This window comes from Anabrus simplex, chromosome 11, assembly GCF_040414725.1.
Source record: "Anabrus simplex isolate iqAnaSimp1 chromosome 11, ASM4041472v1, whole genome shotgun sequence".
Lineage (NCBI taxonomy): Eukaryota > Metazoa > Arthropoda > Insecta > Orthoptera > Tettigoniidae > Anabrus > Anabrus simplex.
Genome location: NC_090275.1, coordinates 16672237 through 16689699, shown reverse-complemented (window position 1 = coordinate 16689699; position 17463 = coordinate 16672237). Strand labels below are relative to the sequence as shown.

Sequence of the window (17463 nt, the reverse complement as noted above, 5' to 3'; positions counted from 1 at the left end):
TTTAATTCTCCTGAAATAGCACGAAGTTAATTTTTTGCATCTTGAATGAATAATAACAAATTTAAAAAATGCTATCTCCAGTAGTTTTTATCTGACTTCTCAACCCACATTTATTGTTAAATATAAGTATTTTTGACAGGTGTATCTGTTAGGTCATCAGCCCAGAGGCTGGTTGGGTCCTCAAATAGCACCACTAAAGGTTATGCGGTTATAAGGAAACCGCAAAAACCAATGGCAGCACCAAAATGAGGCGTACTAGGCAAGCCGAGGAGTGAGATAGTTTGTCATTGCTTTCCTCACTGGGTCAGAAAGTGCTATTGCAGCACGACTGACCCTATGAGCAACACGTTTCATAACACTCAGATGCACTAGTCGTGCTCTGAATGTCGTTGCTCAGCACTACCCATACCCCAGTAGCTTCCATATTGTCACAGCAATGGATGTTGACTGGGACTTCGGTGAAAGCTACATTTTACTCTGGCCTGTGCCAAGGGATGGATACAAAAGTACTGTACCCATCAAGAAATGGCAGCTGGAAAGTCCGCCAAATTATAGCCCATGAATATAAAAACCCTACGGCATGGAGAATGTTCAATCTAACATATAAAAATAAAAATAAATATTTGTTAATAAATGTGCAACCAGTTGATCAGTTAATATATGCTTGTGTTTTAAATTTGGTTATGAAAAGTGGTAAATTTTAGAAGTTTAAAATTTCAATCATGACTCCCTTTCAAATAGTCTAAAATTTAATTATTAGTAGATTTGCTTGGAAATGAATTTTGTGGCATTTATAGAGCTGTTGAAGACTGGGAAGTAAATGAGAATGTGTTTAATATTATTGTTTAGTAATGTTGGAAATTAAGGGAATGCGCCCTCCTTCCGGCAGCCAATAGGTTCTGGTTGTTATTTAGTATCTATTACAAGCTGATTTACGTAGCACCGACACAGAAAGGTCTTATGGCGACGATGGGAGAGGAAAGGGCTAGAAGTGGGAAGGAATTGGCCTTGGCGTTAATTAAGGTACATTCCCAGCATTTGCCTGGTGTTAAAATGGGAAGTTATGGGAACCATCTTCAGGGCTGCCGACAGTGCAGTCCGGATGCAAGCTCACAGCTGCACGCCACTAACCGTACGGCCAACTCGTCCGGGCAGCTGCAGTTGTTGATCTTGGAGCTAAGGGGTCAATATACAAAATACACTGCGCAAAGAAAAAATCACTCCCGAAATGATGGTTATAAAGTGGAGTGTAGTTCGTACTGCATAGCGGTGGCGCATTACGTCGCGGGCATCAAGTGTTGCGCAATAGCTATATATATATATATATAACTTCCTGTGCCCGCTACTTTTTGTCTCGCATTGCGGCCTTGGTGCCATTCGGCCATGAACACTGAACATTGTGCAGATGTTGGCGGATATTCGTGGTCACATCCCCACAGAGAGAAAATCAGCTTGCACACACTTGATTTCGTGACATACAAAGCAGAGTGATGGCTTGACAGTTTTTCAGTTCTTCACCTTCTTCTGTGGGACTCGTCGTAATTTGTAGTAATAATCGTTAATGTTGCTTTTTTTTTTTTTTGCTACTGCAAATGATGTATGCGAACATAAAAATTTAACGACGTAGATACGTCGGTCAAAAGCGACAGACAGCGCTGGGAACCGTAAACCATTGTGAAGTCTTTAACTTCAGGCTGTGAAAAATAATACTACAGTAGAACCTCTGTTAAAGGGAGTCATGAATGAAATGTTATGATCTTTTACTAAAAAGAGAAATTTTCAGTTTTAACCTAAGAATCCCCCAGTTCTCCTTCTTTCAAATCCCGTTATCAGTTTTGCCCTAACACCAATTTTAAACGCCTGAATGCCGGATTTTAAGGGTAGCGGCACAGCCTTTCTCTCACGTTGTCAAATAATTTCGACTTCAAAGTATTTTCCGACTTCCATTTCAATAATCCCGCTGGAATATTTTCATTATCCGAAACCTTCATATCTTTTTCCTAAAATTGCACGAAACTATTTGAATGAACAATGAAAAACTGAAAAAGAGTATCCAATAGTTTGTACCTGACTTCAAACCCCATTGTTATTACTATATGAGTATTTTTGACAAGTTTGCCAAATTATAGCCCATAATAATGAAAACTGTGCCACAGGAAGCAATTTCCATGCACAATATAAAAATAATAAACATTCACTTTTATAACTTTGCAAAAAAATTAACTAATCAGCTCAGAATTTTGTGTGGTGCCACATCTTATTAACATGGTTGTGTTTTAGTTATGGTTGTGATACGTGGTAAATTATAGAAGTTCCAAATTTCAGCCTGTTCCTTTTAACAGGAACAAAGGGACGAAAGGTGGTTTCGGATAATGACCCTTTCGATTAATAATTAAAATATAATTTTAGGAAACGTTTTTTGACGTTTTATATCAAGATAAATAAAGACATTACATATACAATGTTAACAGATGTTTCTAATAAACCCAAACTGTGCATGTTTCATACTGAATATATTTATACTGTACATATTGCCCATCCTTTTTGAAGAGGTCTTGGTGTTTAGTTTCTCCGTTTTATATTGTTTTCTAGCCGCCATGTCACGTCATAAACTGAGTTGCCAATAGAGAAGGGAAGGAGGCATTCTAGGTCAGAGTCAACGCATTCCGCCACTCATCCACTTTGCCATCTTTGCCATAGACTTCGGATTTTTAGGCTGTAATAGGACAGAATGTAACCTGTACAACTGTTATGCTATGAGATTTGCATAGACTGTAGGGATACGGCCTATAATACTCCTACAATTTATGCTACTCTTGCTATAGTATGCAAGAACGGGTTGCATAACACCGCCTACTAACCAAATTAGTTTGCATTCTGACCTATTTCTTCCTCCGATGTCTATGTGATAACATAACAAACAGTTAATTCGTTTCAGGAGGTGCAGACTGGAAAGAAATAGAGTTGGAAATGGCTGCGGAAGTAAGGAGAAATTGAAGGAACTTACTAGAAAATTGAATCTAGCAAAGAAGGCAGCTAAGGATAACATGATGGCAAGCATAATTGGCAGTCATACGAATTTTAGTGAAAAATGGAAGGGTATGTATAGGTATTTTAAGGCAGAAACAGGTTCCAAGAAGGACATTCCAGGAATAATTAATGAACAAGGGGAGTGTGTATGTGAGGATCTTCAAAAGGCAGAAGTATTCAGTCAGCAGTATGTAAAGATTGTTGGTTACAAGGATAATGTCCAGATAGAGAAGGAGACTAAGGCCAAAGAAGTAATAAAATTTACAGATGATAACAATGACATTTACAATAAGATACAAAAGTTGAAAACTAGAAAAGCGGCTGGAATTGATCAGATTTCTGGGGATATACTAAAGACAATGGGTTGGGATATAGTACCATATCTGAAGTACTTATTTGATTATTGTTTGGTCGGAGGAGCTATACCAGATGAATGGAGAGTTGCTATAGTAGCCCCAGTGTATAAAGGAAAGGGTGATAGACATAAAGCTTTGGGAAGGCATTCTTTCTGATTATATTAGACATGTTTGCGAAATTAATAACTGGTTCGATAGAAGGCAATTCGGTTTTAGGGAAGGTTATTCCACTGAAGCTCAACTTGTAGGATTCCAGCAAGATATAGCAGATATCTTGGATTCTGGAGGTCAAATGGACTGTATCGCGATTGACCTGTCTAAAGCATTTGATAGGGTGGATCATGGGAGACTACTGGCAAAAATGAGTGCAATTGGACTAGACAAAAGAGTGACTGAATGGGTTGCTATATTTTTAGAAAATAGATCTCAGAGAATTAGGGTAGGTGAAGCTTTATCTGACCCTGTAATAATTAAGAGGGGAATTCCTCAAGGCAGTATTATCGGAAATTTATGTTTTCTTATATATATAAATGATATGAGTAAAGGAGTGGAATCGGAGGTAATGCTTTTTGCGGATGATGTTATTCTCTATAGAGTGATAAATAAGTTACAAGATTCTGAGCAACTGCAGCGTGACCTCGAAAATGTGAGATGGACAGCAGGCAATGGTATGTTGATAAACGGGGTTAAAAGTCAGGTTGTGAGTTTCACAAATAGGAAAAGTCCTCTCAGTTTTAATTACTGCGTTGATGGGGTGAAAGTTCCTTTTGGGGATCATTGTAAGTATCTAGGTGTTAATATAAGGAAAGATCTTCATTGGGGTAATCACATAAATGGGATTGTAAATAAAGGGTACAGATCTCTGCACATGGTTATCAGGGTGTTTAGGGGTTGTAGTAAGGATGTAAAGGAGAGTGCATATACGTCTCTGGTAAGACCCCAACTAGAGTATGGTTCCAGTGTATGGGACCCTCACCAGGATTACCTGATTCAAGAACTGGAAAAAATCCAAAGAAAAGCAGCTCGATTTGTTCTGGGTGATTTCCGACAAAAGAGTAGCGTTACAAAAATGTTGCAATGTTTGAGTTGGGAAGAATTGAGAGAAAGAAGAAGAGCTGCTCGACTAAGTGGTATGTTCCGAGCTGTCAGCGGAGAGTTGGCGTGGAATGACATTAGTAGACGAATAAGTTTGAATGGCGTTTATAAAAGTAGGAAAGATCACAATATGAAGATAAAGTTGGAATTCAAGAGGACAACCTGGGGCAAATATTCATTTATAGGAAGGGGAGTTAGGGATTGGAATAACTTACCAAGGGAGACGTTCAATAAATTTCCAATTTCTTTGAAATCATTTAGGAAAAGGCTAGGAAAGCAACAGATAGGGAATCTGCCACCTGGGCGACTGCCCTAAATGCAGATCAGTATTGATTGATTGATTGATTGATTGATTGATTGATTGATTTAATAACTGATTGATTGATTGATTGATTGATTGATTGATTGATTGATTGATTGATTGATTGATTGATTGATTGATTGATTGATTGATTGATTGATTGATTGATTGATTGATTGATTGATTGATTGATTGATTGATTGATTGATTGATTGATTGATTGATTGATTGATTATTTTCCGGTCGTTTCGGTTAAACGGTGATGCGCATAACAGGTTCTACTGTAATTGTATATTACAGGTTTCTCTTTGTGGATATTAAACACTATTGGAGTAAATAATAATTGTCTACTATAATAAAATATACGAGTATTAACAATTATAAAGCGACCGAACTGGCCGTGCGGTTAGGGTCGCGCAACTATGAGCTTGCATTCGGGAGATAGTGAGGTCGATCCTCACTGTCGACAGCCCTGATGATGGATTTCCCTGCTTTCCCATTTTCGACCAGGCAAGTGCTGGGGCTGTATCTTAAGGCCTCGGCCGCTTCCTTCCTACTCCTAGGTCTTTCCTATCGCATCGTCGCCTTAAAACCTATCTGTGACGGTGCGACGTAAAACAAAGCTTTGCTCAGTATGAGAAACACGTCATGTGGGTCTACCTCGTATACAGAGTAACTTTGAACCTCAGTTTGGATTAAAATTTCCGCTATGAAGAATGGTGAAAAATATGCTCAGCCTGTTGACCGGTCAGCAATCAAGTCCCATCTAGCGGCGAGGATATGAATTGTGCCGGCCGACGAAGCCTGTCCCACTCCTCTGGGGCAATGATTAATGACTGACAGTGAAATGAAAGGATATTCCAGAGTGGTTCTGGTATGAAAGAGGGGGGAGGGGGGGAACTCGAGTACCCGGAGATAATCCTATCCCGCCTCAGCTTTGCCCAGCTCATATCTCAAATGGAGTGATCGGGATTTAAGCACGAAACCCAGCGGTGAGAGGCCAGCGCGCTGCCGCCTGAGCCACGGAGGCTATGAAGAATTGTATCAAGTGAAATAATGAATTTGCAATGAATGATAATACTTGAAATATACCGTCAACTTATCACGTAGGTGTCTGGCTCCATGGCTAAATGCTTAGCTGCTGACCTTTAGTGGCAGGGGTCCCGGGTTCGATTCCCGGCAGGGTCGGGAATTTTAACAGTCATTGGTTAATTCCGCTGGCACGGGAGCTGTGTGTATGTGTCCTTTTTATCGTCATTTCGTCCTCATCACGACGCGCAGGTCGTCTAGGGGTGCCAAACCTGCACCTGGCGAGCCGAACATGTCATGCGACACTCCCGGCACAAAAAGCCATACGGCATTTCATTTCATTACGTAGGTCTTGTACAGTACTTACGGTACATGTAGAGAGTAATCGTGTTGGGGTGGGGAAGAATAAAAAACGCGAGAGTTCCCTTGCATTCGGGAGATAATGAGTTCGAACCCAGAAATCTGCAGTTATGCTGGCAGTATCGCCAGTTCTGTAGCTCATATTCTTTCCAGCAGAACAAGTATGACCTAAGCCACCCCAGCGTAATGATAGATCATCCGATGCGTATTCGCAAGGTCCCTTGACTGTCGTTACAACATGTCCTACTGTGCTCAACATATCCCAGTCTGTTTGCTACATCTCAAGCCCAAAGTCTATTAGGATCCTTAAAATGTAGCACCAAAGAGTGTGTGGTTATAAGGAGAATGTAAAATAAAATAAAAATAGCGCATTTCCCTTCCGTCCTCTAGAGCCCGGGGTTTGATTCGCGAGCTGGTAAACGGATTTAAAATCTTAAAACAGTTCATTCTCTTGGCTAAGGAACTGTTTGCTGTTCTCTCCCCAACATGCCAGTAAGTCGCACGTCTCAGTCCACACACAAGAGTATCCTCTGCTAAACTGGTACATAGTTTCCCCAAAAACGGCAGGTACCACCCCACCTCGTAGGAGGGTCTGCCATACAAAGGCTGCGATACGCTAGTAAGCCACACGTAAATATTATTAAAATCGTTGGTCGGTGAAGATAAATATGTCTTTCATCTTCGGCAACCAAGGCCTACGGTAACGGCTAATGTGGCGTCACTGACGGTACACTTTCTGTTTCAACACACATCCACAGCCGCAGGTCTTTGGCGAACAAGGCCTATGGTAGCGACTAATATGACGTCACTTCCGTCACGCACGTCATCGTGTCACGTTACACGATTTTTCAGATGACATATATTTGTCAAAATACCCTAGAATAATACAACACGACACATTGCCTAACATCACAGAAACGCTGAATAGTATATACATCCACATGGAGTTGACTCCAGGAGGGACATCCGGCCGTAGATCTGGTCTTATCCGACCCCGGATAGAGAAAAGGACGAGCGAGTTGACCGTGCGGTTAGGGTCGGGCATCTGTGACCTTGTATTCGGGCATGAGTTTGAATCCCATCGTCGGCAAGGCTGAACATGATTTTCCGTGGTTTCCAACTTTCACAACAGGCAAATGCAGGGCTGTACCTTAATTAAGTCCACGGGCGCTTCCTATCCTGCCGTCGCCGAAAACTTTCGATGTATTAGAGCGGCGTTAAACGGGTATCAAAAAATTCAGTTAAAAACCAGGAGATAAAAAATTATTAATATTGAAGTTGCAATATTTCCTTCTTCCTCTTACCGTACAGTTATCTTAACCCGGGAAAGCAAGTCGAGTGTAATGGATTCCCCCACAGTAACGTAAATTAACATGGCACAGAACAAAATGCGATGATATCCGTATGTTTCATACAATAGTCGTTGAAATATCCCCTGCTTGTCGTAAGAGGCGATTAAAAGGGGCGCCCAAGGGATGATCGAATTACTACCATGAGACTACTTGCAATTAGTACCAATACGCGGGGAAAACCATTGGTCGCCTTTGTTTGTGTGTAGTACCACTGTGTTACGTACACAATAGGTTTGTGATAAGTAGTAACAGTGTGTGAATCAGGATGGGTTTTACAGTACCCGTGATTAGTACCACTACATGCGGAACACTACGGGATAGTAGGAGTTCCTGTGATTAGTACACCTATGTGAGGAACACCATAGGGTTGCGTTACATATGTGTATTACATTACCTGTGAGTAGTGCCATAACGTGTGGAGTACCGCAACATGACAAATACTATGGTTCCACTTTAGTAGCGATATGTAGCATTATGAGGGGCCGATGACCTCGATTTTAGACCCCTTTAGACAACAAGCATCATCGATTCAGGATTGTGCTTTAGAAGCAGTCAGTAATACTATTGTTTTACGCTAGTTTCTGGGAATGTCGGGCATTGCGGGTCGGGTCCACTGATTGTCTTAAATTCATATTCATCCATTCTTCTTCGTCGTAACGTTTGGAATTCTGGTCAGTGGATGATTTTGAACTTTATTGTTGTTACATTTCGTAAAATTAGGGGCCGATGACTTAGATGTTGTTCGCCTTCAAACAAGCATCATCATGATATATCGTCGCTGCCGGGACAAAACCTCCTATGTGCTATACTGACCCGCAGCACGTACATTATGAAGAGCGAGAATGCCTTGACAATCTTCACACAATATTGCACCTTAGATGACAGAACCTTACCGGCCAAAGTTCTAAGCTAAAATATTTCACATATGAGGTTTTGTCCCGGCAACAACGATATGTTGAAATTAAAAATTAATAAATAATAATGAATTCCACAGATTTAGAAGGGAGAACAAAATGCAATAGTTTCCATACAATGCTTGAAGGTGGCGCTAATTAACATAAACTATATTGTTAACGATAATTAATTATTCGCTAAGACTGAAATTTGGATCAGGTGGTGAAGTGGTAAATATTGCGTTCCAACATCAAACGAAATATCATAATCAAGGGTACTGGGTAGGAATTGGATACCACTTCGAAAGGGATTGTATAAAATACGAAGGCATTTGCAAAAAATAAATTGTTCTAAGAGTTAAGGATCTGAAAAACAACAAATTGCTTCACAGTGTAAAACTAAGAGATCACTGGGAGAATTTTGCAGTGTAATTAGAAGAATGAGGTTTGTTGTTGATAATATAACAAAAAGGGAAATGAAGACCGTAATTTGATGGTTAATGGGGTTAGACAAAAGTAAAGCGTACAGACATAATAGGGATGATAATAAATCTTTACTATCTTCTAAAGAAATGAGGTGGGCACTTCCTATATTAAGTACTGTAGATGCGCCGGAAATTAAGATAGGAGGAAAACTGATAATGAAACTTAGTAGTATACGAATCTAAGATGATCGATCAGAGAGTGGATGTTTTCGGAAAGAATTGCATATTTATTTAACAATATTAAGGGAATGCGAAGAAGTAAATCGATGGAGAAAAAGAACTGATGCGCGCTAGTAGCGACAGTATTGTGCCTAAGGCAACCTAGACAACATACTGTAACTTCTTAAGTCTAGAGCAGTTAGGTACGTAGATTATTGTTACAGTACATAGTTAATTTACAGCCTATCCTAATTAGTTGGCAGGTTTTGACAATTTAGTACTAATGTTCATTTGAGATGTCGGACGTAGTAAGAGGTGACTGGTGACGCTCACTTTGAGAGGTCTCCTTTCTACCTCTATAGCATGTCCGAGAAGTCTCATTTTCTTCTATCACTCATTTAAGGCTATTCCTTCCCTCTTCAATTTCTAATCACTCACAGGTGTTAAATTCTGGTTAATGATACTATCCCTTATTTCTACTTCTACTGCACGTTTTTAAATTCTGCTGTGTGATATTAAACCTTTTAAAAACTGCATGTATTAAATACACACCTCGTAATCTGTGGTTTTAACGATGATGGATTTTATCTTATCTTGTATTTGGGAGATAGTAGGTTCGAACACCACTGTCAGCAGCCTGAAGATGGTTTTCCGTGGTTCTCCCATTTTCACACCAGACAAATGCTGGGGCTGTACCTTAATGAGGGCCACGGCTGCTCCCTTCCCACTCCTAGCTCTTTCCTATCCCATCCTCGCCGTAAAACAGAATGTGTGCGACGTAAAGCAACTTGTAATAAATATATATGCCTTGTCTAACTTAAACTCAAACGAAATACAGTAATTTCCGCACAAGGGTTAAAGACTAATTAACTAAATCTGGGAAATAAATGTGAAAATAGAAAAAGTAGCGATACGCAGTTTCAACACTGACAATTAGCTAAATAAGTACACACATACAGCGCTGGCATCGGTAGCGCACGGATTGAGGTAGAGCTCGGTGAACACGCAGTATCTCTAAAAAAACACCACCGTATGACTTAAAGTCGTACAAGTGTAAACCAGTATTCGAAATATGTTTTACTTCGTGTGTGTGAAATGTCCGTGTAGCGATCGCTGGCTTGTTTAGCATTGAGGTTCCAGCTGACTGACAAAAACAAAAAAATAATTTCGAAATGTTAAAATTTTGGGAATTAATTTTGAAACTGTTTTGGTATCAATTTTACAGGAAAAAATTGAAATTCTAACATCCAGAAAGTGTTTTTAAGATGTCCTTGTAGACCTACAACGAAGATAGTTTCAAATATATGGTGCACTGAATTCCGTTGTGATAACGCTATTAGTAATGGAGAAAGAACATTTTTATAAAAAGAACTAATTATTTTATGGTGGGAGGTATACGGTCCCCAAGGCAAGTCTAAACATCACTTAATGAGTGGTGTGTGGGAAGAACACAGGATGCTTACCTCTGCTTAGACGTTCAGTGCGGCTCACGGTACACTGCAACTGGCTACACCCAGCCGGCGCTCAACTGGTGGGAAGGAAAGATGTGACCAATCATTAAGCTTGGTGTGAACCGAACTACACCGGGCGAGTCGGCCGTGCGGTCAGGGTCGCGCGGCTGTGAGCTTGCATCCGGGAGATAGTGCTTTCGAATCCCACTGTCGGCAGCCTTGAAGCTGGTTTTCCGTGGTTTCCCATTTTCACACCAGGTAAATGCTAGGGCTGTACCTTAATTAAGGCCACGGCCGCTTCATTCCAACTCCTAGGCTTTTCCTATCCATTCGTCCCCATAAGACCTATCTGTGTCGGTGCGACGTAAAACAAATAGCACAGAACCGAACTGCCTCCGGTCTGTGTGAACTGCTTTCCTCGTTCCCTTCCTCCAAATAGGAAGCATAACAAGAGCGCGAGGTAATCACACAGTCACAACTCATGCCTTGACTGGAAATTTACCAATAACTGGAAGAGTACAAGGAGAAAGTTAGTTATTTGAGAAATATTTTATTCAATTTAAATTACTTTATTAACAAGTAGTCAGTAAAATTACAGCTAGAATTATTTCGCTGAACGCCACTCTTAAGAGAACCACTGGCATTCTTTGACATAAATATTTGTCTTATTGCTGGGGGTCATCCGAAATTTTGTGGAACAAAATAGTGTCAAGTAATGAAATGTGTGATGGAAATGTAACCAAGCTACCGTGCAGGCTGTGATGTAAAGTATTGTTACCTAGAAACCGTGCAGGCTGTGATGTAAAGTATTGTTACCTAGCAACAATGCAGGCTGTGTCTTAGGCTGGACATCGTCTGAAATTGACGTTTATAACGCAGTTTTATTTTTTTCGCGTGGGCTGCAATGATACTAAAGTTTGGAAGGAAGAAGATATGATTTAACGTTGTGTTTTTAATACCATGGGAATAGTATGTGGCTGTCATCACTAAGTGAGACTAATGATGATATCTTGGAGTTTCAAAATGATTATTTCTGCAATAATGTTCATTGTAGTTAGGGAAATTAATATTTTCAATATGTCCCTTTAGTTTACTAAAATACGTGGCTCCTATCTCATCCCTCAGCCTTAATTTCTTAAGGCAAAGTACATATTAGCACTAGCTGCAAGGAATCCTAACTGGGGCTTAATTTTTAAGGATATTCCCGGCAGTGTATTGGTAATACTGTCCAGCACTGAAGCTGCTGCAGTTATCTTCACCATCACTTAATTTCTGCTTCCATGCAGTGTAAATCGATTGCTAGGACGTAACGGTTACAGGCTTACTTCAAGAAGTAAATTACGAGTAAAGTATAAATTTGTTAAAAGGTACTACCATCCCTGGTCAGTATTTGGGGTATAAATATCACAACGTACTATTTTTTTAAACCTATGTATATATTGTTGGCCTAAATAGTTCCGACAGCAAAGCCTCGGTCTTCTATGGAGTCCATGCCCCGTCACGTTACTGCATTTCTCCAGGCTAGGGGGCGCTCTTCGCGTTTCTGTAAGGGTATCTCATAACTTTTCACATATCAGTGTATTTTGCGAAGGGTGGAGGTGTTTTACGCTCTGTCAACGAGCAGAAAATTTGACACATTCCCAACATTATTTTGGCCTTCCTGTTTTGACATTTTATTACTGGCGAAGCCCGTTACTTTCAAATTTCATTTAACCACAAACGAAAGGAAAGGAAATTCAAGGTAACCAAAAGCAAACAAAACCATTTGGCATTATCGGCACAGAATAAAACAATAATATGCCAAAAATAAGGTTTTATACTTGTTTTGAACAAATACGATTAAAAAATCATCTGTATTCTGTATTCTACCTAATACTAAGGGGCTGCCTGGCAGAGGCGGTAAAGGTGTGCTCGGTTCACCCGAAAGGAAGTCGTAAAATTTATAAAAGAGATTTCCACTTTCGGAGGTGCACATGGTCCTGAGGTTCACTCAGCCTACACCAAAAATGAGTACCGGGTTAATTCCTGGGGGCAAAGGTGGCAGGGCGTGGAGGTAACCACTCTACCCCATCAAGTGCCGAGGTTACGGATAGTGGAAGCCTTTATCTTCCACCCCTCGAAGGGTCTTCGTGGCCTGTACGGAGACGACTTTGCTTTTTTTGCATTTTACCTAATACTAAGTTTTATACAGGGCAGAGTAATAGATAGCCTATTCAGGGTTCAATTTATTTTTTGTCTTATTCTCTGTAACAGAATATCTGTAAAACGAACAGGATCTTAGCTGTACCCCGTTCAAATTAATTTACTGGGATTGGGGGGGGGATTCAAAGGGGCGTGAAACACGTATCTCAATGTAGCTCTTTTACGGTTGCTTTTACAGAAAAATTGCTCGTGGCAATGTATGCGAGGTCTCTAAGTAAAGTAATGGCAATATTGATCGAGCGCAATATTTAATTAATTATTAATTATTGAATTATTTATTTTATTTAATTAACTAAAAAGTGCAGTTACATTACATCCCCCCCCCCCGACGGAGCTCGATAGCTGCAGTCGCTTAAGTGCGGCCAGTATCCAGTATTCGGGAGATAGTAGGTTCGAACCCACTGTCGGCAGCCCTGAAAATGGTTTTCTGTGGTTTCCCATTTTCACACCAGGTAAATGCTGGGGCTGTACCTTAATTAAGGCCACCGCCGCTTCCTTCCCACTCCTAGCCCTTTCCTGTCCCATCGTCGTCGTAAAACCTATCTGTGTCGGTGCGACGTGACATGAATTGTATTTTTATAGCTACTACCCACAGCATGCAGGTACAAACTAGACTTCAAACATGACATTTGGTAAAGTACTATTTTCTCAGAAAGGTTAAATTATTGTTATTCAAATATTCATAAATTTTGTCGGAAAAAAAATAAGGCGGAGTGTGCGGCGTAGAGGTGTACCAGCCGGTACAATAGTCATAACATTTAGTAAAATAGAATTTTTGTAGAAAATTTGCTATTCAAATTTTCTGAGGGTACTTGAGGGGTCCGGGCGACCTCAACTGGATATCGGCAGCGGCAGCAGTACTTGCCGTCAAAAATATTCATATGTATTTAACATTCTGCAGCAACAGAGACACTATAAAGCTGAAGATTAACGAGTTTCTACCTATCTACTTAAAAAAAAGGACTTTGATATTTTTTAACGTTCTTCAAAATTCTTCTACAAATCCATGTTAAAAGGCTTTGGAAATTCTTCTTCAATTATTAATGTCTCTTCCATGTTCTTCCACAAATCTATTTGCAAGGAATTAGAAATTTTCGTCAACTAATGACTATTTTTTAATTCTTCTGTGTCACCCTTTGGATGGACATGGGGGGGGGGGGGAGGGAGGTCTGTACCAGGAGGTACACTTCTACGCCGCACGTTTAAATCTTGCGTCAATTGGAACTCCTCTTCTGGAGAAACACTGAACTTAAACGGGACCTACTTAAACCTTTCCTCTGAAGATGTCACGGATTTGAATTTCGACTTGTTTTTGTTTACTATTTATCAAGAAGTTTGGACATTCTCTCATAGATGTCACTGCCGAAAAACTATCATCATGCACCCTGGTGCGAAGTGAAGGAACTTTATTTGAAGAAATTTTGTATTCATAAGTTTGTTCTTTACTGAATTTCGTTCATTCATTTGTGGGTTGGCAATATTTATCTTTCTTTCCGCCAGTTTCGAATTTAGCCAATCCAGAATTTCTGTAATTAATTCTCAGCCAATCACCGGCTTCTTCTTCAATTTGGTGTGTATCTATAAGGTATCCAATAAAATTAAGAGGGTGTGGCTTAATTATTTATGAAAGGTCTCGAGCCTTCCCCGAGGGTTTATAAACTGCTGATTTTCACGTCTCTTGGACACTTAATCTACGTCTAACTAAGTGTGTGGTTGTGAAGCAGGGGCCGGGAGGCGCCTCTTTCATCAGGCAGCAGGTCTTCAGTAAGGTAATGGCCATGTAACACCTTATTTCTTGCTAGCTCAGCAGTTTAACCCGCGGGAAAGGTCCGAAACTTTAATATGTAACCTATCTTTCTAAACATGTAATTTTCTGCCGGCTTATGTAAAAATTTAATTAAATCTGTAACTGTAATTCGGGGATAGAGAGTGATTTACCCTATCGAGCTCCCCTTCATTTTGGATTGAGGTGACTACGTTTTGGTAACTGATTTTCTTATCTTCCTTAATGTATTAAATAACTCGTATACGAGTCACCTCCATAGTTTGGGAATAGCCCCTGTTTCATCGGCCTAGTGCCTTTTAGGTTTTAAGAAGCTACATAGAGGAGTGCAAGTATCCGCCTCCTTCCTTTTGTTTGGGCCATTTATTTAACGGTTATTTCTTTTACTCGAAGCCCTGTAGGTTGGGTACGAGATATACCTGTTTCTATATGTAAGCTAGCCCATGGAAGGCCAGAAAATATAAGACATTTTTGGTGTTGCCTTGAATAGGCGTGGAAAACGGAGAGCGTGTCAGCTCTTTTCATGTATTGTAAAAGTGCCTCAGAGAGGCTTAATATTCCAATCGTGAGTAAGTGCTCCGTGTATTAGGGGTTTTCTGCCCTTTTGAACAATTGTTGCTTGGTTAAAGTTGAACTAGGAGCTCAGAAATGTAAAATTGTAAAATTAGGGCTTGCTACCCCAAGAATGGTTAAAGGTTCAAATCTTGGATCCTTATAAGTCTTGGTTGTAAATCGTCATACCGTTGTTATTGTTGTTGTTAAAGTTTTGTTATTCTTATTTGTTAAAACTTAGAAAATATAACCTTGTTAAAGTATTATATTAACTTTGATTTGGTAGTTAGACCCATCCACCCCGGCACCTTCTTTCACCTCTGCTGTTCCACAAACCATGGTAACAAATATAACAAATGATTTAGAACAAAAACGAAATCATATCAAAAAGGTACACATTTCTCGATGCCATTTTGAAAATTTTAGTGCAAATTTTACATGAGAAATCGAGGAAGTTGGCCGTGCTGTTAGGGTCGCTCATCTATGAGCTACCTTTCGAGAGATAATGGGTTCGAACCACGCTGTCGGCAGCCATAAAGATTATTTTCCGTTGTTTCCCATCTTCACACGAACCAAATACTGGGGCTGTACCTTCCCACTGCTAGGTCTTTCTTATCATATCGAAGCTATAAGACTTAATATCTGTGTCGGTGTAACATAAAGAAACTCGTACATTTTCTTAACCTAGCAATCAGAAACCTTTAAGAATAAGACTCCATGTTTTTCCTGTACATCCAAGATGGAGCTTCAAGTATAAGACACACTGACTTCCCTTGTGAGAGCGCTAATAGTATTGGACGAACAAAATTTATAAAACGGTATCTTTTTATGGTGGAAGGTGTATGAGTCCCCAAATCGAAAAAGTGGACATACATTTCATTGCAATACTAGTCTAAATATCACTTAATAAGGTGTGTGTGTGTGTGTGTGTGTGTGTGTGTGTGTGTGTGTGTGAGAGAGAGAGAGAGAGAGATATGCTTACCTCTGCTTGCGCACTGACGACTGTACTTTAATGCGGCGCACTGAACACTGCAACTGGCTGCAGCCAACCTGCCGTGGAGAGCTTCCCTGGGCACCAAAGAAAGCAGTCGTGGGAAGGAAAGAAGGGACCAATCATTATACGTGCTGTAGACCGAACTCCGGTCTGTGTGCAGATTTCCTCGTTCTCTTCCTCGAAATATGAAGCGCAACAACAACGCGAGGTTACAGCACAACTTGTGAATTGCGGTGACCTGGGTGTTAACCAATGATGTGAAGAGTACAAGGAAAACGTTTACTTGAGAAATATTTTAATCAATTATAAATTACTGTATCAGCAAATGATCGGTAAAATTACAGCTACAATTACTTCACAGAACGCCAGTTTTAAGGGAGCCGCTTACATGTGCCTCTTTCTGGAGGCAACCATGCAGGCTGTGATGTAAGGTATTGTTACCTAGAAAACATGCAGGCTGTGATGTAAAGTATTGCTACGTAGCAACCATGCAGGCTGTGATGCAAGCTATTGTTACCTAGCAACCATGCAGGCTGTGATGTAAGGTATTGCTACGTAGCAACGATGCAGGCTGTGATGTAAGGTATTGTTACCTAGAAAACATGCAGGCTGTGATGTAAGGTATTGCTACGTAGCAACCATGCAGGCTGTGATGTAAGGTATTGTTGCCTAGCAACCATGCAGGCTGTGATGTAAGGTATTGTTGCCTAGCAACCATGCAGGCTGTGATGTAAAGTATTGCTACGTAGCAACCGTGCAGGCTGTGATGTAAGGTATTGTTACCTAGAAACCATGCAGGCTATGATGTAAGGTACTGTTACCTAGTAACCATGCAGGCTGTGATGTAAAGTATTGTTACCTAGCAACGGTCCATGATACGTCTTATGGCCGGGGGTCGTTTGAAATTAGCAACTGTGAGCGAGAGACATATAAGGCATATTTATGATAATTTGTTTTTTTCCACAGGGAAATTTTACAGCTTTTTTTCGCATGGGGCTATAATGACACTTAGGTTTGGAAGGAAGAAGATATTATTTCACTTGTGTATTTTAATAGCATAGCAATAGTATGAGGCTATCATAACTGCGTGAGACTTATGATATCGTGGAATTTTTTGCAATAATGTTTATAGCAATTATTGTCAGTTTCAAAAATTTGCCTAAGCCTTGATCTCTTAAGGAAAAATACACCGGTGCACTAGCTGAAAAGACTGGGGTTTAATTTGAAGAACATTCCCAGCAGCACATTGGTAATATTATCCAGCACTAGATCTGCTGTAGTTACCTTGTCACTTAATTTCTTCCTTTTCTGTTTCCATGGAACGTAAGTCAATTACCGGAATCTAACGGTTACAAGTGTATTACAAGAAGTAGGCTAAATTACGAGTAGCCTAAATATTACATTTTGTAAACTGTAAAGAT

General features: G+C 40.1%; 1 protein-coding gene across 1 annotated transcript in view; it reads right to left on the bottom strand.

Moving 5' to 3' along the window:
- Window positions 1-16130, bottom strand: part of LOC136883490 (uncharacterized) — a 31019-nt gene extending 14889 nt beyond the window's left edge. The window contains exon 1 of the mRNA XM_067155835.2: window positions 16031-16130. The gene's annotated coding sequence lies outside the window, so the exon portion shown is untranslated. The remainder of the gene's footprint in view (window positions 1-16030) is intronic.
- Window positions 16131-17463: the final 1333 nt, after the last annotated feature.